We start from the raw sequence: 24,022 nt of genomic DNA on the forward strand, positions 1-24,022 counted from the left end.
GATATGAAATAGTGAGAAGGTCACTTTTAGGGCATCCTTCCCCATAATTCAATCCAGGCATGAGAACACATTAAACAAACTCAAATTTGAGGACATTCTATGGTATTTCTAACCATTACATTTTAAAACTGTCAAGTTTTATTGTTGGGGGGTATAGAACTGAGAAATTGCCACGGAGGAGACTAAGGGTTATGGCACTGAATGCAGTATGGTATCTTAAAACAGAAGAAAGGACATGAGTGGTAAACTGAGGAAATCTTAATAGAATCTGTGGTTTAATAATATTATATCAATGCCAATTTATTACTTTATTAGAGAAAACTGGGTGAAAGATATACAGGAACTCTGTACTTTATTTACAGTATTTTTATAAATCTAAAATAGAATAAGATAAAATATTTATTTAAATAACAAAGAAGAGTTGTTCAAGATCTGTTACAAAAAGGGGCAGAAGACCCATGTGGTCTTACAGGTCTGCTGTTCTCTCTAGTGTAGCTTATTAAAAAGCAACTGAAAATTTTTAGATTGTTAAAACTATTTCAAAATATTGAAAATATGCCTTAGAATGTATCTTAGTGATAGAACAATTTCTAGCATATACAAGGCCTGGTACTCTATCTAGTACCTCAAAAATAAAATAAAATAAAATAAATGGATAAAAATAAATAAATAAATAATATTGAAAATATAGAAAGCAACACAGTTTATTATATGAAGGTAGTATTAACTTTAGTACAGAAAACCTGAAGAAAATAGCAAAAAAAGAAAGAAAGAAAGAAAGAAAGAAAATGTAAATGTAAAAATCCATTGCAAATTATTAAAAAAGTTGAACTAAGCAGTTGAACTATGTAGATGTGCTATGTAGTTTTATTTTTGAAGGACAGCAGGTTAAACTGTAATGAAATATGTCAGTATAATTCATTACACATTGAAAGAATAAAACTGCATAGTATTTATAGCAAAATTGAAGTAATTTTTTTTACTTAAATAGAATGTACATTTTTGTTTATTTTTATTATACAGAAGTGGAGATGGCCTTCTTCATTTAACAAAAAAGTTCAGAAGACTTATATGGAAAAAAATTGATAGATCTGTTTACAAAGAAATTAAATGCTCTGTCAATTCATAATTTTCAAATGTCAGAAACAACCCACATACAGATATAGAATGAGTATATATCAGAACTCATTCAATCTTGAATTAATGCAGGAAACAGAAGGATTATAAAGCTAGATACCTGAGCATTTAGAGAATGGAGACTTATGTATATCTGGAGACACATTTTTAAAAAGGATGCCTTGAGAATGGCCAGAAGACAGATCTGGTTAATATCCTTTAACCTGTGGGTTTATGTTTTCTTCAGGAAACGAATATAAATGTTACATGGGGATTTCAGTGTCTGGGCTTTAATTAAATATTAAAGAAAGTTAAACAGGCATGTTCTCCTCAGGAATTACATAATCCTTTGGTGGACTTGTTAAATTACTTCCCTGATAGGACATTGACAGGGTATGCTATACTCTCCTCATTTTTTCCCCCTTATTTTCTCCTTCAAAGATGAATGTACAGGAGGCTGGGGTTGTGGCTCAGTAGTAGAGTACTCGCCTAGCATGCATGAGGCACTGGGTTCGATTCTCAGCACCACATAAAAATAAAATATAGTATCCACCTAAAACTAAAAATAAATGAACATACATGAATTCAGTTTTTTAGTATTTTGCGACACCTGATCCCTGGCCTCTTTGGATTTCAACAGGGAAAATAGGAAGAGTTTTCTTCAGTTGAGTCATGTGGTTGGAGTGGTGAGACTAGGCAGTAATGAGCTGCTTATCTGGTGACTCATGAAATAGTCCTGGTTAAGTAGCTTCTAGCAAAAAACACAAGAAAATGTAAACAAGGTAGAGGTGTGTTTGTATGTGTAACTGCAAAATTATATACCTGATAAGCTATACACATTTCTAAAAGTATCTGTTAATATATTTAACATTTATTTGGTAATTAAGGCTACTCCACAGAAATATCAGTTCTTGTCATCTGTTATAGTAAGTAATGCTTGCAAGGAATATGTGAATGTATAGGTATGAAGAGCTGACCTAGACTAGTGTGCTTCTTGAGACTTTATGACTGTTATCTCACCCCAATGTGAATACATTTGTTTCACATTGGAAAGACACTTAATTGAATTTGCTGGAATTGTGTATAAAATGATTATATCTAATAACTCAGTAAGTGAAAGGGAAATCAAATGCTTTTTTTGTTTGTTTGTTTTTGGTACTGAGGATTTCACCCAGGAGTGCTTAACCACTGAGCCACATCCCCAGGTCCCCCTTTTTTAAAAATTTATTTAGCTGTAGATGGACACAACACAATACCTTTATTTATTTATTTATTTATTTAGTTTTTATGTGGTGCTGAGGATTGAACCCGGGCCCTTCCCATGCTAGGTGAGTACTCTACCGCTGAGCCACAATCCCAGCCCCCCAGCCCTTTTTAATATTTTATTTAGAGACCGGGTCTTGCTGAGTTGCTAAGTACCTCACTAAGTTGCTATGGCTGGCTTTCAACTTGCGATTCTCCTGCCTCAGCCTCCTGAGGTGCTGGGATTACAGGTGTGCGCCACTGTCCCCAGGGAGCTATATCCCTCTTTTAATTAATTTATTTTTATTTTGGCATAGTGCCTTGCTAAGTTGCTGAGGGTCTCACTAAGTTGCTGAGGCTGACCTGAAACTTGTGATGCTCCTATGTCAACCTCCCAGCTTGCTGGGATTATAGGCACCACACTGGAAAGTGCCTTTTAATAAAGATGTGTGATATTTAATTTTGTCCTTTACTGTTTATTTGTTTGGCCTTCTTTCAGGACTTTGGCTGTATGCCACATATTTGAATGTGTTGGACAAGTGAGATGTTGGAAAATTTTCATAATTCAAATGTTTAGCATATTTTCAAGGCTTGCTCTGAGTTCTAGCTCTACATTCTAAAATACAAAAAAAAAAAAAAAAATCAGGTACCATGGTGCATACCTATAATCCCAGCAACTCGGGAGCTTGAGGCAGGAGGATTTCTAGTTCAAAGCCAGCCTCAGCAACTTAGCAACTTAGTGAGACCCTGTCTCTAAATAAAATATTTAAAAAGGGCTGAGGATGTGGCTCAGTGTTTGAGCACCCCTGGGCTCAATCCCCAGTACCAATAAAATAAAATACAAAAGAAATATGTTTTATTCTGTAGGTTGCCAATTAAGTGCTTGATTTGTATAAAAGCACATTTTTTATATCAATGTTGCTTGTTTTCTTTTCAAACGATGGTCATCTTTAGGTGAAGTAGGGAATTAGCTACTAGTCATCTTTTAAATTAACTGGGAGAGTACCAGCCCTTCATACTTCTGCCTCATAGCTAAGGCTTAATTAAGTCTTTTCCCTGATTCTCCTTATTACCATGAGAGAGAGAGGTAAAAAGTCTTAGCTTATCTGAACAGTATATGTTCACCTTATACTCTTTCTTTAGAAAGAAAGGTTTAGTGCTGGGTATTGAGCCCAGGGCCTCATGTATATTAGGTAAATGCTCTGCTACTCAGCCACATCCCCAGCCCAAACCCCAAGAACAGAGTAAGGTTGAAAGACTACTTGATAGTAAAAAGAAGCAGTTGGGGAGATTTCAAAGAAGGAAGCAATGTAGTTAATTCTACAGGTTACCATTTAAGTGCTTGATTTGAAAGATTGGGAAGATTTTATAGAAGGAAGCAGGCTGAGTCCGAGAAGAAAGAAGCAAACCAGTTTTACCTGAAAATTTTGTGTATTCTCTAATCGTATTCAACCATTACCTCTCTGTACTTGCTTTATCTTTACTTCTGAGTGCTAATCCTGTATCTGTCTCTGTCTGGATGATATTACTTGTATGTTGCTTAACATCACTAATCATTAGAGAAATGCAAATCAAAACCACACTGAGCTATCACTCAGTGTTAATAGCCAAACAAACAAAACAGAAAATAAGTTTATTTCATTTAAACTTATTTCATTAAGTTTATTGTGTTAATTATAATATTAATACTAAAACAAAACAAGTTTTAGCAAGGATGTGGAGAAATTGGAACTACATTGTGCAGTATTGATGGGAATGTAAAGTGTGCAGCCATAATCCAACAATTTCACTTCTGGATATTTTTCTAAAATAATTGAAAGTAGGATTTTTTTTAAAAAAATTTCTCATTGTAGATGGACACAATATCTTTATTTTATTTATTTGTTTTTTATGTGGTTCTGAGGATCAAATCCAGTACCTCACACATGCTAGGCAAGTGCTCTGCCACTGAGCCACAACCCCAGCCCTGAAAGTAGGATATTAAAGATGTTTTTGAACACCCTTGTTTATTGAATTGCAGCATTATTCATAGTAGCTAAGAAGTGGAAGCAGTCCATATGTGCCTTAGTGCATGAGTGGATAAAGAAAATATCGCACATACATATAATGAAATATTAGCCCGCCTTAAAGAAGGAAATCCTGTCACATGCTATAACATGGGCCAACCTTGAAAAAATTATGTGAAATAAGCCAATCACAAAAAAACAAATACTGAATAATTTTACTTATAAGAGGTATCCAAAGTAGCCAAACACATAGAAACATTAAATAGAATGGGGTTTCCAGGGGCTAGGGGAAGCGGCAAAAGGAGAGATGTTATTCAGTGGGTATGAAGTTTCAGTTTTGCAACATAAGTTCTGGAGTTCTTTTTGTTGCACAGTAGGAAACTTGTTCAGTAGTTAACTGTATTGAACTATATACTTAAAAATGATTATGATGGTACATTTTTGTTATTTTTTTAAAAAAAATTTTGGTAGTTGTAGATGGACAGCATGCCGTTATTATTTGTTTATTTTTATGTGGTGCTAAGGATCAAATCCAGTGCCTCACACATTCTAGGCAATCACTCTGCCACTGAGCTGCAGCCCAGTGTAGATGGACACAATATCTTTATTTTATTTATTATTTTTATGTGGTGCTGAGGATCACATATGCAAGGGGAGCGCTCTACCGCTGAGCTGTAACTCTAGCCCTGTTATGTATTTTTGACACAATTAAAAATTTAAAATAAATATTGATACTAAGGCCTAATTGCCTCAATCTTCTAATGTATGTGATTTGAGATGGAGCTCTGGTATTTAATAATTTAAAAAGCCTCTCAGATGATTCCATAGTGTAAGGTCAGGCACCAGTGACCAAAAGGAGGTAGATTAAAAGCTGCTGAACAAGGCTTTATTAAAATTTGCTCCCTGTTGAGACCCTCCAGTCCAACAGAGCTGGTCTGGGGGAAGTTCCATCCAGGCTCAGCCAGGCTGGAATTTTATCTGGCTTAGGGCAGGAAGAGATGACTTAGGACAGGAAAGGGAGGTTTTTAGGGTCTCTCGTCCTCCTGGGGGGATCTTGCTGAGCTCCATGTCCTTCCAGGACTAGTCAGGAGACCCCACTGATTGACAGGTGGTTATCACTACTTGTCTGTCGGCACCTGATTGGTTGTTCTTTAGCCCCTCCCCCCCCAGGTTGCCTGGTGTTTTGTTCCCTTAGCCACCTCAAACTGACCTAACACATAGCACAAAGAAACACTGAAATAAACATAAGAACATAAGGAATTATAAGGCAAGTTAAAAGTAGATGATTTTACATGATTCCATAAGCAGTTTCATTCTAGGAGATTAAATATTCTTTGGCCCAGGTGTGTATGAGTTTGTTGGGATAAACCCAGGTACTATTTATGACTATAAAGCTCTAATAAATTTTTAAAATTTTGATTCATATATTACTAAACTCTTATTTAACTAAGCAATCATTTGTTATTTTAGTCATCAGAGTGGAATCAGAGGATCAATTTAATAAAAAAAATTAAATAGATTTGTAGAAACAAACTTATGGGTTCTCTAATGAACACTTTTCACCAATGTCTGTCGTATTTTGGACATCAATTCATTCAGAAATTTTACATCTACTTTTAACTCTGTAGTGGCATACATAAAATTGAGTAAACATTTATTTAGCTTAAACTTTTGCTTGATGGAAAAATTAAGTTCAGTTTGACTATAATTGTGCTTATTGCTTATGCTTCTATTATTTTTATCTGTATGGATTTTTCTAAATGAAAATTCTCTTTAGTTTGTTCTTTACACAGGTTGAGTATCCATTTCCCAAGTGCTTGTGACTGGAATAATTTCACATTTCAGAGTTTTTTAAATTTCGATATTTGCCTAGATTTTACTGGTTGAGCATCCCTAATCCAAAAATGTGAAATCCATTATGCTGTGAAATGTATTTTAATTTTTACATTTTTGAATAAGGGATGCTCAATGTGTAGTTTATACATGGTAATCATAAATGGTAAACATCTGCAAAAGAGGGGAGGAGAGTACTGAGATAATTTTTCTTACATAAAGTTTTAGAAAATATGGTACATATCAGAAACTTAGATGAAGAGGTATTCAGTAAAATATATTAATTAAGAATTCAGCTACTATTTTTATCTTCTGGGTCTAGAATTTCCACCTTAAATATATGGGCATTGTTCCGCTCTGAGTATTGCAAAATATCTACTGGCAGGATATGAACTTGGAAGAGCAGGCTGTTCTTTTTTTAGTAGCCTTTTTCCTGCAGATGTGACTTTAACAGAGGAAGATGCTCTTTTTATTTTTATTTACTTATTTTTGTGTGTTCCAGCAGGTAATTAGCTAGAGAAATAAAGACAATAGTCATTCACTAAACTAACTCTGGTTAATTTAGGCATAGAAGTTGTTCAACTGTCTAAAAATTTTATGATTTTGTAGTATTCTTTTAAAATTATTAGTTTTTAGGGGCTGGGGTTGTGGCTCAGCAGTACAGCACTAACCTCGCACAAGCGGGGCCCTGGGTTCGATCCTCAGCACCACATAAAAATAAATAAATAAATAAATAAAATAAGGTATTGTGTCCAACTACCACTAAAAAATAAATATTTACAAAAAATAAAGAAAATTATTACTTTTTTAAAAAATATCTCTACGGAAATTTTAGTACTAAATTTTAACTTGTTCAATTATTTCTGATTTGAGGGGGAATAGTTTTTCTTCTAGAATAGGAGATGGAAAATTGATGGTAACATTTATTTTACTTTATCATCTGTGATACTAGAAAGACAAGATATGTGGTATGCTTATTACAGATTTGAAAAAAATTCTTTGTGAATACTTTCTCCTTAACATATGTCAGAAGTATACACTTTCTGATTATCATATTTTAAGGTTTGATACTAAGCCAGGACTAAGTATCATTAAGCTAAAACAGATAGTATTTATTTAAAGGTTTTTTAAAAATAAAGATTAATATCTTGTTGAAGGAGAGTTAACTCAGCCTTACCTTTGTGTGTGTATACCTCTAAGTTTTGTTTTGCCTGACACTTGGCTTTTTGCGTTTTTTCTTTGTTGTACTTCAGTCCCTATTGTAATCTGGAATGCAAAGAGAACTTCCGGGAAGGACGTAAGTCTTACTTTAAAATGTACAAATAGAAATAGAGTCACAGTTGTGACTAATGATAGTTGAATTCAATTTGCTTATGTTTAAATTGTCTAATGTTGTGTCTTTCAGTGAGACCAGCATTTGGCATTCAATGTTAGGGATTGTGAGAGAGGTGTAAAGAAAGGTGAATTCTAATAATGAATCAAGTCAGGAACCAAAGGAGGCTTTGTTTGTTTCTTTAAGTTGTTTTGCAATAAGATCAGTTTGTTTTAGTGAACAGCCAAGTTATAGTGACATGAGGAATTGCACGTTGCTTGTGAGATGCAGAATGACATTATAGAAACTGCCAAAATTCTTTTCATTTATCATGAATTCCAGAAGGAGAACTTTTGACCAGAAGTATCACATTTCTTTTTTTTCTTTTTTCTTTTTAAACTAAACACTCTTCATTCTTTAGGGAATACAGCATTCCAGTTTTACTTGAAATCCCAAATGGAATCATATTGCATGGATATAATCAGAAAAGAAATGTGTAAATAGCACCCAAGAGAGCCTTCTTAAGGCTGTTTTACCAAGTCCAAGTACATCTTTCTTTGTCTAAGCAAGTCCATAACTAATCCTTCCTTACTGTGTACCTCCCAATAATCACAGATAATTTGTATCAGAACTTCATTTCAAAGTTTATAAACTTCAGTCTGATTGAGAAAGCAAAATGTCAGTCGGTTAAAATGCAAGGAACAGAACTTTATACTGTGCCCTATTTGTGATTTTAATTTCTATGTTAAACTGAAGAACAAGTAGTACCATGGGGTTTGATAATACACCTTTTGTTTTGCTTCATCTTTTGTTAATATTATATTGTGAGGGTAAATATCACTAAACTGGATCTTTGACTAATTTGAATGATTTAACTCTTTGATCTGGGAATTTCCCTGAGATTTACTCTTCTTTTTCAAAGTTGCTGTTTCTTTCTGCCCTTCCTTGTACAGGAGATTAAACCCAGGGCCTCCTGCACTTGTTTACATACATTGTACCACTGAGCTACACCACCAGTCCCTAAAGGCCTTATCAATTTAATAGAAATTTTCTTCTTAGTGGGGAAGAGATGGATAATGTTTTTCATATTCTCAAGACTTTAAGATCTGTTAGAAAAAAATAATTTAGAAAGAAAGAAATATTGCTATTGGTAATTTAGAAACTTAAACTGAAGTAGATTAAAACTTGAATTGGGCTAAAAGGGTGTTTAGGATTTTTTTCATTAGGAAGAGACTTGGGAAGTGAAGGGACCAAAGCAGGGTTATCAGAAAGATAGGGTCTTGCTTAAAGAGACTGATCTAACTGAACCACAGAGCTCAGTGGGGGAGAGTTGGGGGCCAGGGAATGGGAATTAAAACTATATAAATTTATGAAACCTGATAATACAGGGCCTTAACACTTGTGTAGGAGTTTGTATTTGAAGGGGGGCAATAATCATTATTATAGATTCTTAAATAAGGAAGTAACATGACAAAAGCAGTGTTTTAGAAAGTTAATCAGTACTTTGTTGGGAAAGTTTAGAAGAGACTATTTTGAGGTGTTGTTGTTTTTTAAATAGATGGACACAATACCTTTATTTTATTTATTTGTTTTTATGTAGTGCTGAGGATCAAACCCAGTGCCTCACATGTGTTAGGCAAGTGCTCTGCTTCTGAGCCTTAACAATAACTCCTATCTTGAGTTATTCTTGATGCATAAACCTTCTCCTGGCATTGTAATTCAGCAACCAGAATTAAAGATTACACATTTTTGACTGTATTTAATTGCCTTAAATGTATGTGACAATTAACTTTATACTTATATTCTTACTTTGTTTTAGAGCAACATAATTGTATATGTAATCTTTTAAAAAATTTGATAACTAGGGATAAAATGAGTTAAAATGTATTCACAATTGGCATTGTAAATGTAATACTTTAACCAAAGTAACATTTAGATGAACAGATATTTTATGTGCACAATTGTATTATGGTATTGTTATAATCTTTCTACATTATCACCAAGTTTTTTTTTTACATAAATTAGAAGATCTGCCTTGATTATATAAACATTAACAAGTGAAAGATAGTGAGAATTTAGAAAAAAAAAGAAGTGAGGATTGAGTTTTTTTTTTTTAAAATAATGCCTTTAGCAGTATTTTGTGTCTAGTAGATTAGGAGTCTCAGTTTTATATACTAATAATTGAAGCAATAAAATAGGTAGACAGAGTTGCCTCATGTAATAACAGCAAAGAAGAAAAGTTACTAATAAGAGAAAAGCAAACATGTGTACTAATGAACAGTTAGTATAAAGGTAGTGTTTTCCTTATATGCATGTGACCCAGTAGGTCTGTATCTCAGATCATTATGTCTAAAATGGAGGTTGAGTTAACCTTTATTTCCAGGTTGGTTGTGAGGAACTAGTGAAAGACCCTCTTATTTCCCAAATATATTTAATATCGTTATTACTTCTGCTGTGATTTGAATATGTATTCCAAAGTTCATGTGTTACAAACTTGATCCTTAGTGATAAGTTGTTGAGAGGTGGGGCCTAATGGGAGGTGTTTGAGTTGTGGGGGCATCACCCTCATGAACCTCATGGGTGGAGTGATGCCATTACTGAGGGAGTTTTTTCATTATGATGGAAGTACCCCCCCTTGCACTCCCCCACCCCAGCTTGCTTTTTGTCCTTCTCACCCTGTCTCTCTTGTCTTCCTAACATAGGATGATGCAGTAAAAAAGCCTTTACCAGAATCTGGCACCTTGATCTTGGTCTTCTTCATCTCTAACTTTAAGAAATAAATTCACTTATTAAAAATTATTCAGTCTTTGGTATTTATTATAGTAACACAGAACAGACTATAACAACTTAAAACACACAGCAATATATAGCTGTCCATTATTAAAAAGATAATTTATAGAAAAAATTATAACTGCTAATACATATATACATTCATATATGTGTATGTATATCTCTGGTATGATTTGACTATATTGTTCAGAGAAAAACATCTAAAATACTGTTATATTTGCTTGTTTACTGAAGCAACTAATTTCCTTAACATTGATGAAATAATTTATATTATAATTAGAAATAGTATAAAATAAACAGATTTATGTATATCTAAATAGTTCATACTAAACATGAGCATACAGATGACCCTCTCCCATCATCCTGGTCTAGGACCAGTGAAATCTCTTGAGCTTGACAGAAAGAAATGTACATACATACCTTCCTGTGTGTTTTAATAGCTTCAACATAAAAGGTTCCCATGGAATAAAACCATCTTTGCTGAAGATTGTAGACATTATAAACCATAGGAAAAAACCATCATACAAGGGGATGAGCAGATACAACAAGTGAATAAATAAATAAACACAAAAGCAAGAGATAATAGAAAAAAACCTTGAGAAGACTATAAAGCAAATTTGTTTAACATGATTATAGATAAACTGCACAAAGACATAAAAAGAAAAACATGTAAAAGATGTTGAAAACATGGGAAGACAAAATGTCAGGGTCCAGTTTATGTCTTATAAGGAGTTTTAGATACAGAGAATAGGGAAAATATCTGAAAGAAGATAAAGGTTATAAATTTTCCATAATTAAAGAAAAACACATGAGCTCTCACATTGAGGATACATGTGAAGTTCCAAACAAAATAAATAAAAATACATCTATAGCTAGTGGTGCATGCCTTTAATCCCAGCTTCCCAGGAGGATGAGGCAGAAAATTGCAAGTTTGAAGCTAGCCTTGGCAACTTTCGGAGACCCTATCACAAAATAAAGAATAAAAAGGGCTGGAGATGAGACTCAGTGGTAAAGCACTCTTGGGTTCTCTCCCAGTACCACAACACTCACTCCTAGTACCACCAATCAATCAATTAACAAACAAGCAACAAATAAATAAGTTTAATGTATGTATATCTATTTACACTTTAATTTGTAGTAATGAAAGACTCACTATTCTTAGTTAATAAGAAGTTATAAAAATGAGTATTGAAGTTACACCTATTTACAATCGCTATGTAATGATATGTGTGCACATTTTTTTTTTTCCTGGAGAAAAGTAAACATCTCAACAGTTGTTCCAGTTTTCTGATTTGACTTTCTTTATATTTAAATAGGAGCTGTTAAGCATTTGAAAGATCTGTGGTGAGACAAATGAAATGTTTTGTGCTATAAGAACCATTTTTGCTTGTTGAGTTTTTAATATGATGGAGGTTGATTTCTGTGATATTAAATGCCTACTTTTGGACATGTGTCATTGACATTTTTAAATTATTTAAAACTTTTGAGACCATGAAGTTAGATGTATTAGTAATTTTATTAAATTTGCTATGATCATTATAGATCCATATTTTTTGTGTATAGAAATGTATTTTAGATCTTGAAGACATGATATTTTAGTTATAACTAAAGATATATTTTTTCTTTAATAGTATGAAGATAAAAGTATTTATATGTTGTAAACAGTATGGCTACTGAACACTAAGAAAAATGGTAGAGTATAAATGTTAAATTGATTGTCATCTACCATTTATTTTAATGTCCATTGGTAATGTAGCAACTATATATGTAGTTTAATTCACTTTGTAATAATTCAACAAATTACTTTATTCTAGAGTAGTGGAAGACTCAAGATTTGTAGGATTTCCTATTTGCTATTTCTATCTAGTGTATTTTTAAGTGGTCTCAAATAAAGGCAGTAAATAAATGCTTTATTTTTTCTCATATTTAAAAAATACATCTGGAAGAATAAATTCACATCTGGTTCATGGATTTCCTCCATGGAGATGATCCAAATTCAGTGTTAAGATTAGAGCTTGTACTCAAGGGTTTGCAGAATCTTGTGTGGAATTTGAAATATTTTGTTTGGAAGTAGTTTGGGGAAACAATTGATTCAGATGTTTGTGTTAGGTTCTAATTTTAGATATATTTCCCTCATTAAAAATAAAAATGTTTTGTACTGCATAATGTTATCAAGGTATGTGTAAACACTGTTTACATTTGACAAGATATTTTAAGTGACCATTCTCTAATATTGATTTACAAAAGAGAGATCAATTAAATTGTTAAACTCATCAGGCCATGATGGGTAACACCATAACCATTATCTGAATGTATTTTGTACATAGTATTGTATAGTCTGAATTATGTTGTCACATTTTGGTGACTCCAGTTAGAAGCAACAAGTCATTTTTAAAAATTGTTGTGTTCTAAATGTCTGCTCAAATATTTCTGTAAGTTTATATTCTCAGAATATAATGTTGTATTCACTGATTGCCTCTCTCAGCCTCACAATGTTAACAAATGTATTTGTGTCTGAATGGAGTCCCTGGAGTAGCATAAAGTAGAAACATTTATGGATACAATCCAGGAAGCATGTGAACTAAAAATAATGTTGTCAAACTTTTATGAATTATTTGTCTTATGCATTGAGACTGCCAAATCAAGCTGGTGATCATGTGAGTTAATGTCACACATTGGAACAAATGGGTGTTGCTTAATAAATTACCCTAATTTAGAAGGATGTTTGATCTTTTTCAGAAATTTCTTTTTTGGTTTTAATGTGTAATATATTTTCTATGTAATAGTATACAATTTTATAAATAAATATGCATCTATTTGGTTTTCATTTTTAACTTTGAACTTTCTGTGAAACAGTAAAGTGCATTTTGCATGTGTGTCTCATTTAGTGATTTCTAAACAATATGGCAAGAATTTTTGTGTTTCAGCAGATTTTCTGGTATATTACTAAATCTTAGAGTCTTGGAAGGTGCCAATATTCAAGGGTTCCTACTTCTTTTCTCTTTATTCCTTCTTCTAATCTTTCCTCCCTCTTTAGTCATTACCAGATAAAATTTTATTCTTGGTAAATGAGAATTAAGGTGGAAACATTAATTTACTTGACCATGTATATGCTAGCATTAAGTCTGATTTGTTCACATACGTACATTCTCTTTAAAAAGTTACTTGCTTTTACAACCTCTTTGAAGTTCTGTCACTCCTTACTTTGTTCCACACAGCAACTAAACTACTCTAGGTCTATAAATACCACTTGATATTTAACACAGTGAACTCTGAGTTAGTGCTTCATTGATTCATTGACTGACTCCACCAGTATTTATTGAGAGTCCCTGTAAAAGGCAGTGTTCGGGGAGCTGACATTAAGCTGTTTTATTACTTTTTTTCCCCTTTTGGGTAACAGAATTCTTTCTTCCTTAGGCTCTGTCATTTATTAAATTTACAGTTCAGATGGTTCTACTTTTCTTTCTCAATTCTCATTTTTTAAAAACAATTGAGAGTCAATTTATTACAATAGTTGACTTAGGTATCTACAGTGGTGACTTCAGTCTCCACTCCTGGCTCAGTATTGATGGGAGTGATCTGCTTAACAGTCTCAGAAGGACTGTGCAAGGCAATGAGTTGTTTCTGGGTTCTCATCTGGAAATGATCCTGTATCTTAAAACTGTCACTGTAAGGTATTTTTCCTATAGTGATTCTCAAAGGCTTGGACATGCAAACAGGTTCTTTCACTTGGATGTTTTTTTTTTTGTTGTTGTTGTTGTTTGTTTGTTTGTTTTCTTTTTCCCCTTTGCACCTCTCATCAAGTCAGCACATTCAGAAACAACTGCACCTATGTAATTTCACATTGTGGCCAGTAGGATAGTTCTTGGTGAACTACTATGTCTGATTCCACAGTTGCCTTTCTATATCTTTAAATGTCATGGCTAATTCCATTCATTTGAAAACCCATTCTTGCAGTTTTGTTTTGAGTTTAGAATGCTTAATTAAGTCACTATCATTTTATGGTTGTATTTTGAAACTCAGATATGGAAATGGTGGAGTTCTTATTGGAAGTATATACTTTGATAACTTTTAATGTTTATATCTATAAAGCTATTACTGTAATCAAGACAGTGTACATATCATACCTCAAAAGTTTTCTCAAAGCCCTTTCTCTTGTCTCTCTTCTAATCCCTCCCAATCTTCAGACAACACACTGATACTTTCTGTCACTGTAGATGTAGGTTGAACGGTGACCCACTCCCCACCCCCAACAAGATATATCTGTCTTTAACCTATGATTGTGACCTTATTTTGAAAAAAGGATTTTTGCGTATGTAATTATTTAAGGTTCTCAAGATGCAATCATCCTGGATTAGGGCTGTCCGTAAATTCAATGACAAGAATCCTTGGAAGAGAAGGACAGACAACACAAAGAGGAGATAATGCGATAGGGGTAGAGATTGGAATGATGTATTTACAAGCCAAACAATGCCAACTTTTATGGCAGCCAACAAAAAATATGTGAGAAGCATAGAATGGGTTGTCCCTAAGAGCCTTCAGAATAAATCCGTCCTGCCGACAACTTGGTTTGGATTTCTTTAGAACTGTGCCAGAATAAATTTCTATTGTTGTAAGCCACCAAGTTTGTGGTAATTTGTCTCAGCAGCCTTGTAAAACTAAGATCAGTTTATATTTTCATTGTCAGATTATAAGTATTTTGCTTTGATACTAATGTAAATAGCAAGTATATGGAAACACATTTGATTTTTCTGTATTGACTTATCCTATCCATTCAAAAAACTCATTATTTTGGTTAGCTCTGGTATGATATTTTCATACCAGGCCAGATATCCTTAAACCATAGTTATATATTAGCTACCTGTTTTTGTAAAGTTTTATTGAAACATATATTCATTTCTAATTGTATTGCCTGTGGATTGCAGAGTAGTGTAATTGTGACAGAGATTGTAACCTGCAGCCTAAAATACTTATCATCTGCACATTTAAGGAAAAAAGTGTGCTCACTTCTGACCTAGATGATCATGTAGTCCTTTCTAGTCTGGATATCTTTTATTTCTTTTCTTGCCATTGTTGTAAGGCTTCCTGCCATTGTTGCAAATCACTACCCTTTTAACTGAAGTGAGTTCTAAGGATTTAAAAGGACTGGCATTCTTGTCTACCCTCCCTTTAATTTTTCTCTTTTTTCACTTTTGGGAGCCAAACATTACAAACTACAACATTCAGAAGCAACTGTACCTATGGATGGTGGAAAACCTCCTATATTTATATTAGAAGTTGACCATCCATGTCCTGGGAAAGACACACACTTAGAAAAGATGTAAGAAGACTTTAGATTATGCCTCAGACTGATCCTTGTCCCAGAGGTAGCCTACAACAATCAGATATCAAAAAAATAGTTAAAAAACCTGCAAATTCTGTGGAAAAGTAGAGGCACTGATTTCTATAATTACCATACTATTGGATTCATATGTTCAGTTTTCAAGAAAAATTTAATCACAACGTATACAAGGCCGTGGGAAAGTATGGCCCATTCAAAGGGGGGAAAATCAACAGAAACTGCCACTGAGAAAGACCTAATAGCATATCTGCTACACAAAAATATTGAAACAGCTCTATTATAGATATTCAAATAATTAAAGGAAAATGTGGGAAAAGTCACAAAAATAATGAGTGAATAAATTGGAAATGTCAGTGAAGAGGAAAAGGAAACCAAAAAGAAATTCTGGAGTTGCAAAGTATAGTAACTGAAATGAAAAATTCAATAGAGGAATTCAAACACTGATTTGAGCAGGCAGAAGATATGACTAGTGAACTTAAAGATAAGGAAAATGGAAATTATTGAAACCAATTAACAGAAAATGATTGAAGCAAAGTGAATTGAGCCTAATGGATCTGTGGAACATCATCAAGTGGACCAACATATGCATTGTGGGAATTTCAGAAGGAAAAGAGAAAGAAAAAGAGTGGAGAGAGTATTTGAAGAAATAATGGTGGAAAACCTCCTATATTTAATGAAAGACTCAATTATAAACATCCCAAAAGCTCAATATACTCCAAGTAAGATGAATTTTAAAACACCTACATCAAAAAATGTATTCATACTTTTGAGAGAGAAAAAGAAAGAACCTTGAAAGAAGCAAAAGAAAAGTAACTTCTTATATAGAAGGGATCCTTAGCAACATTACCAGCAGCTTTCTCATCAGAAACTTGTAAGGCCAGAAGGCAGTAAGTTGATACATTAAAAAATGCTAAAATAGAAAAAAAACCCACCAAAAACAAAACCCTTTTCAACCAAGAATCCTGTATCTGGAAAAATTGCCCCTTAGTAGTAAGAGAGAAATTGAGATATTGCCATATAAACAAAAGCTGAGGGAGTTAATTACCTTTAGATTGTCGTGTAAGAAATGATGAAGGGAGTCATTGAGACTGAAATGAAAGGACACTACACAGTAATTTGAAGCAATAATGATCCCAATAAAGGTAAATTCATGGGCAATTATAAAAGCTAGTAGTATTATAACAGTCTATAACTCTACTCTGTATTTTCTACATGATTTAAAAGATTAATACATTTTTAAAAATTGTCTAAAAACTAGTGTTACAACTTTGGTTTGTAATTCCACACTTTATTTATTTGTTTCTTGTTTTGGGTAGGGATTGAACTTGGATTGAACTTGGGCTCTTGACCACTGAGCCACATCCCCAGCCCTATTTTGTATTTTATTTAGAGACAGGGTCTCACTGAGTTGCTTAGCACCTTGCTGTGACTGAAGCTGGCTTTGAACTCTCAATCCTTCTGCCTCTGCCTCCTGAGCCCCTGGGTAATAGGTGTGTGTCACTGTGCCCGGCCACACTTTATTTTTGACATAACTTAAAAGTAAAATAAATTCAAAACAATTTATGTTCTGGGGAACACAGTGTATAAAGATGTAAATTTTTTTAACATTAATTAATTGAAAGAGTTATAAGGAGTAGAATCTGTGTATTATTGAAATTCAGCTTGAATAAATTCAAATTAGAGTGTAGTAACATTCGAATGTTAAATGTAATTGCAACCAGGAAAAAAATAGCCATAGAAAAATAGATGTAGGGAGAAGAAAAGATGATGCACTAGAGCAAGGGTATATTTTCCATTTGCTCTGTGGCTTGGGATTCAAGTGAGAGGTGGAATTATTGCTTCTCAGGTGGGCAGTAGAGGGCATTCACTGAAATTCAATATCAAATAATAAAAGAATTATAGAGACACAGAAATTTGGGAACTTTGAACACAGGACAAGAAATAATACATGGGAACTGTATTGGCTTTTGCTGGTGGTGCTAGTTCACTGCAGAGGAGAAGGGGTGGCACAGGCAGAAAAAGAGAAACATTGTGAAAAAAATTGGCCTGGGAGAACCTGTGGAACAGAGCCAGCCTAATCTTAACAGAACCAGAGATTGAAGGGCAAGCTGGTATTTGAAAAGTACTCCATGTTTCTTGGCTGGCAAATTGAGACCTGAGGAGGGAAGCCATCTTTATTTGTTTGTTCATTTATTTTTTCTCATATTTTTATTGGTGGTTATTACATGGTTGTACATGTATACTGTATAACAATACAATGTAGCCAAGATATTCCCCAGTTTTTCCCTTTTCCTTTACTTGGTCCCTTTCCCTTTACTCTATAGATGTTCCTTTGATTTTCACAAAATCCCCTTCTACCTTTCTTTTTATTTTTCTTCTCTTGCTTCCACATATGAAAGAAAACTTTCTTATTTGATTAACATAATGTTCTCTTGTAACTCATTTTGCTGCAGATGACATAATTATATTCCTTTTTATGTCCGAATAAAACTCCATTGTGGGTATATTACTCAGCCTTAAAGAAGAGTGAAATGATGGCATTTGCCAATAAATGGATGGAGCTGGAGAATATGAAATAAGCCAATCCCGAAGAACCAAAGGTCTAATGTTTTCTTTGTGATGCCAATGCTAATTCACAGTATTGGGGGAGGCTAGGGAAGAATAGAGTTACTTTGGATTAGGCAGTGAAGGGAGGGAAGGAGTGTGAAGGGAGGGAAGGAGTACGGGAGTGGGAAGGATAGTAGAATGAATCGGACGTTATTACTCTGTATGCATGTATGACTACATGACTGGTGTGATTCTACATCATGTACAACCAGAAGAATAGAAGTTTTACTCCATTTATATATGATGTGTCAAAATGCATTCTACTGTCATGTATAACTAATTAGAATAAATTTTTTAAAAAACTCATTTGTATATATACACCACATTTTCTTTATCCATTTATCCATTGATGAGCAGCTAGGCTGGTTCCATTGTTTGGCCCTTGACTTATGCTGCATATGGGTATGTATGTATCACTATAGTGTGCTAACTTTATTTATTTTGGGTAAATCATGGGAGTGGTGTAGCTGGGTCATATAGTAGTTCCATTCATAGCCTTTTGAGGAATCTCATACTGATTTCTATTGTGGTTGAACTAATTTACAATCCAAACAGTGTAAAATATGTTTCATTTTTTTCTCACATTCTCTCCATTATTTATTATTGTTTTTATTCTTAATATAAACTGCCATTCTAACTGGAATCAGGTGAAATCTCAGTGTAGTTTTGATTTGCATCCCCCTAATTGTTAAAGATCTTGGACATTTTTTCATACTTTTTTTGGCCATTTGTATTTTTTCTTTTGCAGAGTGCCTGTTTATGTCCCATTTATTAATTTTTTTATATTAAGTTTTTTGAATTCTTTATATATTAAATCCTCTGTCAGAAGAGTAGCTAGCAAAAAATTTTACCCACTCTGTAGGTTCTCTCTTCACATTTACAATTGTTTTCTTTGCTGTGCAGAAGCTTTTTAATTTGATACCATCTATTTATTATTTCTTGACATTATTTTCTGAGCTTTAGAAGCCCTCTACTAAGAAAGCCATTGCGTGTCTCTGTATGTTGGAGTATTGACCCTATATTTTTCTAGCAGTTTCAATGTTTCTTGTCCACTTCTTAAGTCTTTGATCCACTTTGAGATAAGGATGTAGTCTCATTCATATATATATATATATATCAGTTTTCTTGGCACCATTTGTTTAAAAGGCTGTCTTTTCTCTAATGTGTGTTTTTGGCACTTTTGTCAAGAACTGTATTTGTGTGGGTTTGTCTTTGTGTCTTCTGTTCTGTTGATCTATATGTCTTTTTTATATTATAATTGTTTTATTGTATTATTATTGTTAATATCTTACTATGACTTATTTTTTTTATTTATATGTGACAGCGGAATGCATTACAATTCTTATTACACATATAGAGCACAATTTTCATATGTCTGGTTGTATACAAAGTATATTCACACCAATTTATGTCTTTATACATGTACTTTGTATAATAATGATCATCACATTCCACCATCATTTATAACCTCATTCCCCCTCCCTTCCCTCCAACCCCTTTGTAAGTCTGTTTTAATGCCAGTACCATGTGGGTTTTGTTACTCTAGGTCTCTAGTATAATTTGAAGTCAGATATTGTGATTCCTTCAGCATTGCTTTTTTAGCTTAGAATTCCTTTGGATCTTTCAGGTCTTTTATTCTTCCAAATGAATTTTAGGACATTTTTTTCTGATTCTCTTAAGGATGTTATTAGTATTTTGATGATGATTGCATTGAATCTGTAGGTTGATTTTGGCTATTTTGACAGTATTAATTCTGCCTATTCATGAACATGGGTGGTCTTTCTGATATCTTCTATCTTTATCAGTTTCTTTCTCCAGTGTTCTATGGTTTTCAGAGGACTTTCATCTCCTTGGTTAGATTTATTTTGATGATTTTTTGAGACTATTTTTTTGTTTTGTTGTTTTAAATATATTTTTTAGCTATAAATGGACACAGTATCTTTATTTATTTTTATGTGGTGCTGAGGATCCAACCCAGTGCTTGCTCACATGTGTGAGGTGAGCACTCTATCCCTGAGCTACAGTCTCTGCCTGAGACTATTTTGAATGGGGTACTTTCTTGATTTCATTCTCACCAGATTTATTATTGGTATATAGAAAAGCTGTTGAATTTTCTATGTTGATTTTGTGACCTACTACTTTGGTGAATTCATTTATTCTAAGAGCACTTTGGTAGAGTTTTTAGAATCTTTCTAAGTAGAGGATCATTTTATCTGCAAGCAGTGATAATTTGACTTCTTCTTTTCCTATTTTTATCCCTTTTATTTCCTTCTTTTGCCTTATTGCTCTGGCTAGAATTTCTAGTTCCATATTAAATAGGAGTGATGAGATTTCTTATCACTTACATATTTCTTAATATGTCCATCCTTGTCTTATCCCAGATTTTAAAGGAAATGCTTTCAATTTTTCCCTATTCAATATGATGTTTGTTTTGGGTTTGTCATGTATAGTCTTTATGATGTTGAAGTTAATTCCTTCTGTTCATAGTTTCTTCAGTTTTTTTTTTTTAATCCTGAACAGGTACTAAATTTGTTGATGGCTTTCTCTGCATCTATAGAGATGACTTTGTGATTTTTGTCCTTCCTTCTGTTTATGTAGCCAGTTATGTTTGTTGATTTGTGAATGTTAAGCCATCCTTCCAACCCAGAAATAAAACCAACTTGGTCATCAAGTACAATATCCTTAATATGTTGTTAACAATTTGCTAATATTTTATTAAGAATTTTTCCATGTAATTTCATCAGGGATATTGGTCTTTAGTTTTCTTCCCTCAATGTATCCTTATCTGGTTTTGATATCAGTGTAGTACTGAATTCATAGAATGAATTTGGAAGTGCTGCACCCCTTTCTATTTCATAAGAGTATTTTGAGGAGTCTTGGCATTAGGTCTTCTTTAAATGTAGAACTCAGCTAAGAATCCATCTTGCCCTGGGCTTTTCTTGATTAGAAGGCTTTCTTTACTGCTTCTATCTCACTGATAGATTTTAGTCTGTTCAGGTTTTCTGTATTCTCTTAATTCATATTTCACACATCCTGAGTATCTAGAAATGTATTCATTTCTTTTATTTTTTTCAATTTATTGGAATATAAGTTTTAAAAATCATTCCTAATGACCCTCTGGATTTCTGTGATGTCTGTGATGATTCCTTTGTTTGTTTTATATCTCTAATTTTATTAATTTTGGTCTCCTCTCTTTCTTTTGCTTAGTTTGGCTAAGAACTTGTCAATCTTGTTTATCTTTTCAACAAACCAATTCTATGGTTTCATTGATTCTTTGTAACTTAAATTCTCTATGACATTGTTTTTGGCTCTGATCTTTATAATTTCCTTTCTTATTCTGGTTTTGGAATTAATTTGTTCATTTTCAAGGGATTTGAGATGTATCATTAGGTTGTTTATTTGGGATCTTCTGATTTTCTTATGCAGGCATTTATAGTTATAAACTTGCCTCTTAGAATTGCCTTCACAGTGTCCCAGAGGCTCTGTTATGTTGTATCATAATTCTCCTTTGATTCTAAAAAACTTTAATTTTCTCCCTGGATTTCTTCTATCACATGTTCATCAGTTAAAAGTGTACTATTCAATCTACATGTGTTTATATAGTGTCAATAGGTTTTTGTTTTTTGGGGGGGAGGTTGTTAATTTCTAATTTCATTCCATTATGATCAGATAAGATTCAGGGAATTATATCAATTTTTAAATATTTGTTAAGAGTTGCATTGTGCCCCTAAAAGATAGTCTATTTTGAAGAAGATTCCATAAACGTAGGAAAAAAAAGATTCCATAAAGCTTAGAAAAAAAGTGAATTTGATTCTTTTTTTTTTTTTTTAATTTTTAATATTTATTTTTTAGTTCTCGGCGGACACAACATCTTTGTTGGTATGTGGTGCTGAGGATCGAACCCGGGCCGCACGCATGCCAGGCGAGCGCGCTACCGCTTGAGCCACATCCCCAGCCCCCTAGTGAATTTGATTCTTGTTGGATAGATTATTCCATAGATGTTTGTTAAGTTCATTTGTCTTAGGTTTTTATCTTTATGTCTGAAGAGCCTGTACCGAGTTAATGCCTGTATGACCTATCTATTGGTGAAAGAATCACCCAGTATTATTGAATTGGGGTCTATCTTAGTTGTAAAATTGAGTAGTATCTGTTTTATGTGATTAACTATACTGACATTTGTAGCATAAATATTTACTATTGTTATGTTCTCTTGTTGGATTTTTCCCCTTACCACTTTGCAGTCATCTTCTCTTTACCCTCTGATTTATTTTAGCTTGAAATCTGCTTTTTTTGGATCTGGAAGTAGGTGCTTTTGCTTGTTTTTAGCCTCCATTTGCATGGTATATCAATTTCTATCCTTTCACTTTCAGTTTATATGGCTATCTTTGCCTGTTAGGTGAGTCTCTTGCAAACAACGAATAGTTGGGTCTTATACGTTTTCTTGTACATTGCTTTCTAACATTTCTGTTTGGTTCTTTTTCTTTCTTTCTTTTTTTTTTTTTTATAAAAGATGAAATACCAGTAAATAAGTACTATTTTTTTTTTAAAGAGAGAGTGAGAGAGGGGGACAGAGAGAGAGAGAGAATTTTAACATTTATTTATTTTTTCTTAGTTCTCGGCGGACACAACATCTTTGTTGGTATGTGGTGCTGCTGAGAATCGAACCCGGGCCGCACGCATGCTAGGCGAGCGCGCTACCGCTTGAGCCACATCCCAGCCCCTGTTTGGTTCTTTTTCAATATCTCTGTCTCCGTATTGAATTTTTTATTCATAACCCATACTGACTTCCTCAATTCATTTAGCTGTCTTCTGTGTTCTCTTGGAATTCATTAATTTATATTTATAATCATCCTTTTGAATTATTTTTCTGTTATTTAATCTACTTCATTATCTTTGGAGTCAGTTTCTGGTGAATTCCAAGCTTTAGGAGGCATCATGTTTCCTTGTTTTTTCATATTTCTTATATTCTTGTGTTGGGATCTGTGCATCTTTTGGGATAGATTTCTCTTATACTCTTACTTATGGGCCTTTATAGGGCAGAGTTTGCCTTGGCAAAGTGTTTTGGGATATCAGATTCTTGTGAGTTTTTCAATATATTTCCAAGTAGGTTTTGTAATATAATTTCCTTGCTTGTTCTGTGAAAATGATTAGTTTATTTTGATACAGTGTATATTTTGTCAGAGGTTGAGGATTCCATTTCCCCTGTAGGTCTCAAAAGAGTGGAGTTCTTCTTGTTGATATTGCAGTTGTGTTACATACAACAGTGTATATGGGGTACACCCTTTATGATTGTTGTATGTTTTAAAGGGCTTCAGGAGTGTTCTAGATTGAGACCCCTTATAGGTGTCATGTCCACAGTCTTGATGTTAATTCTCTTTGTTTTTGTTGTACCAGTGGATGTTCATGAGTGGGACCTGAGGGACTCACTTACTTATTCCTTCTTGTGGCCTGGTCATTAATTTGGGATTTTTGTTTCTTCTGTTCTTTGTACTAAAATATCACTGAAATTTGAGCATGATTACTTTGGGTTAGGTGCAAGGTTTTCTCTTTGCTGTGTTTAATCTCAACAGCAGGATCTCTATGGGGTGAATTTTCAGTGTTCCAGTAGATTCTCATCATCTTCTCACTATGTAAGGTAGGACAGAATATGAAGTACGCCAATTGGAGTTTTGTTTGGACAGACCAGATTGAAGCACCAATGTATCATTTTTTTTAAAGGATTCTAGCTGGGCACAATGATGCATACCTGTACTCCTAGTAGCTCAGGAGAGTGAG

At 33.5% G+C, this 24,022-nt stretch overlaps 1 protein-coding gene and 1 long non-coding RNA gene across 8 annotated transcripts in view; both read left to right on the top strand.

The window, feature by feature from the left end:
- The window catches only part of LOC120889629 (uncharacterized), a 31,513-nt gene extending 21,205 nt beyond the window's left edge, over positions 1–10,308 (top strand). Inside the window, exons 2-3 of the long non-coding RNA XR_013437764.1 lie at positions 7,451–7,494; positions 10,212–10,308. This is a non-coding gene — a long non-coding RNA (uncharacterized LOC120889629). The remainder of the gene's footprint in view (positions 1–7,450; positions 7,495–10,211) is intronic.
- Positions 1–24,022, top strand: part of Sbf2 (SET binding factor 2) — a 401,965-nt gene that overhangs the window by 105,699 nt on the left and 272,244 nt on the right. The gene's annotated exons all lie outside the window — the stretch shown is intronic.

This window comes from Ictidomys tridecemlineatus, chromosome 4, assembly GCF_052094955.1.
Source record: "Ictidomys tridecemlineatus isolate mIctTri1 chromosome 4, mIctTri1.hap1, whole genome shotgun sequence".
In the NCBI taxonomy this organism is placed as follows: Eukaryota; Metazoa; Chordata; class Mammalia; order Rodentia; family Sciuridae; genus Ictidomys; species Ictidomys tridecemlineatus.